Genomic DNA, 1,784 nt, shown 5'->3' on the forward strand with positions numbered 1-1,784 from the left:
CGGAGCCGGTCGCTGCGGGACGAGCGGACTTGCAGGAGGCTAGACCTTCTGGGTCCTTGATGTGGCTGGAGACTGGGGGCGGCGCGGCCCCACTGGAGAGGTCCCCGGATGGCAGGGAAACGGGTGCGCAGGAGGCCGCCCTTTCTCCTGCGGTGGCACTGGAAGGCAGCCTGGTGGGTGCGCTTCCTGCGGAACCGGCAGCGCCTTTTTCTTTGGGCACGAGCATCGGCGAGGTGGATACTTCGTCATCTCGGGTGGCTGCTCCGGCGGCTCCGGTGATGGTCTTAGCGGCTGGGGGACGGGCAGGAGGCTCTTCCCCTAGCGCTACTTCGCGCGAGGAGGTCCGCGAGTTGGAGGATTCAGCATCTCTGGTGGCTGCTCCGGTGGCCTCGGTGATGGCCACTGCGGCTGTGGGACGGGCAGGAGGCTCTTCCCCTACCGCTACTTCGCGCGACGAGGTCATCGCGTTCGGTGGGATCCCGGACCCGGTCTCTGTAGGGAGACGGGTCAGCGGGAGACTACAGGAGCACTCCGATGTTGATGACATGCAGCTGAGGTGCGCGTTGAGAGCGGCCAAGCTGCGGGACGTCGAGACTACAACTGGTATGTCAGTTAATAAGTCTAATTCTATTATGCATTTTACCAATGAAGAGATTGTTCATAATGCAAACCAAATAGGAGTGTCTCTTGGTAACGATGATCTAGAGATCTCTAAATCGGTTAATGAGATGCTAGACTTGGAAGCTGAACGTGCGTTACAATTGATTCGTAACATAGCTGCAGTAAAACCGATGAATGAGTCGGAGATTGACAAGCTAGGGGTTAGGGTTCTTGATAGCTTGTGTGCTGATCTTGATCCTGCGGTCCAGGTGACGGAGGAGGAGGATGAGTATACCTCTCCGGTAACCACAAACCTAGAGGTGGTGCCTGTGGCCGTAGAGCCTCTTTCCGAGCGTGTTGAATCTATGGATGGTGGGGTTAAGCCTAAGAGGACCTGGAAACGTAAGGTTTATCCGGTGTCGGCTGTGCGTAGAAGTGCTAGGATCCGTACCTCCAAAAAATTTCATGATGAATTATGAAAGGCATTTTTTGGAACAGCAGAGGTCTTAAAGACTTGGCTAAAAGACGTTTTCTAGCAGAAGCTTCTATTGAACATCACTTAGACTTTATTGCTTTGTCCGAAACTGGACGAGGTAATTTTTCAGCACAGTTTCTTAGCACCTTAGCAGGGGGGGGTAGACTTTGATTGGCATTGTCTCCCACCTCGAGGAAGATCCGGTGGGGTTCTACTCGGGGTTAAGTGCGATACATTGGAGGTTCGGAGTGTAGTGATGGGTGAATTTGCGGTTAAGTTTAGGGTAAGAACGAAAGCTGATGGTTTTGATTGGGCTTTGGTGGCAGTCTATGGGGCTGCGCAACCCGAACTTAAACCAGATTTCCTGGCGGACTTAGTCCGAGTTTGCGGGAATGAGCAACTACCTGTCTTAGTGGGAGGTGACTTTAACATTATTCGAAGAAAGGAAGAAAAGAATAATGACAACTTTGACGGCAGATGGTCCTTTATGTTCAATACTATCATAGAGAGCTTGGACCTCAGAGAGATAGAGCTTTCGGGTAGGAAATTCACTTGGGCAAACTCATTACCGGTTCCGACGTTTGAGAAGTTGGACCGTGTTCTGGCAAGTGTTGAGTGGGAACAGAAGTTTCCTCTGGTAACGGTGCAGGCGTTGACACGAGGTATCTCGGATCACACACCGCTATTAGTGGACTCAGGGGCCCCAACT

The sequence above is a fragment of the Triticum dicoccoides genome, chromosome 3A (assembly GCF_002162155.2).
Source record: "Triticum dicoccoides isolate Atlit2015 ecotype Zavitan chromosome 3A, WEW_v2.0, whole genome shotgun sequence".
NCBI lineage: Eukaryota > Viridiplantae > Streptophyta > Magnoliopsida > Poales > Poaceae > Triticum > Triticum dicoccoides.